Here is a 993-nt window from a genome sequence, read left to right as displayed (position 1 = left end):
AGCAAGAGTCTGTGGTCCCATAATGAGATTCTCAAAGTATATGCACAGGGAGTAATGCACTCCAATAGGGTACATTATCAATACTACTCTACAAATCAGAAACCAAAAGACAACCTAAAGCTCAGCACCGACACCTTTGCTATTGTCCACTGCTCCACACCAGTGAGATGTTTTTGGACAAACAGGTGTCAAATTCACCCCACGCCTCAAGCTGGACCAGAGCCAGGGTGAGCAGCAGCTGGGGCAGGTCCAACAGCAGCAGTGGAGATCTGGAGGCAGCAGTGCAAGCTGGGCAGTGACAGAGCAGGTGAGGGCTGTGTCTGCTGAATTTGGTGGCAGGCCACACACCCCTAGCCCCACTTTCAAGCTGCAGTACCTGCTGACCAGCGGGCCAGATGGAAGAGCTCTGCAGGCCAAATCTAGCCCATGGGCCACATGTTTGACACCCGTGTGTTAGTGTAACACAGGGGCGGGCAATGACCAACTGGAGGGCTGCTTAATGAGTTTTGGTGAGCTGTCAAAAGCCGCATTGGTAGCCCCACCCCTTGACAGTTGCCCCACCCCCTCGTTGCCATCTTGAGACTGGAAGTCCTACCCCCTAACCGCTGACTTTTGCCACCAGAAGTCCCTCCCTTTACCCCCCAGAAGTATTCCTTTGGGAAGAGGGGGTTGCCATCTTCAAACCAGAAAAAAACAAAATCATACACGAAAGTTTCCAACTACTACTACATACATATTTCAACTTTATTACCAAAAATATTTTTTTCATAATTTGTGTTTGCATACTGTGTATAGGCATGATTGCATAATAATTCAAACATAAAGTGTTAGTCTTGTATAGTGTGTGTGTGTGTGTGGTGGGGTGGGGGGTTTGTGAGGGGGTGTGGCTGTGTGTGGGAGGACAATAGTGTATATGTGGGGGGTTGCGAGGGCAGGATGTGGGTGTGGGCCATTTGTGGGGTATGAAGGAGGGTGGGGGGTGTGGGGCAGTGT

This window comes from Alligator sinensis, unplaced genomic scaffold (assembly GCF_000455745.1).
Source record: "Alligator sinensis unplaced genomic scaffold, ASM45574v1 scaffold2_1, whole genome shotgun sequence".
NCBI lineage: Eukaryota > Metazoa > Chordata > Crocodylia > Alligatoridae > Alligator > Alligator sinensis.
Note: the sequence above shows the minus strand (reverse complement) of the source record.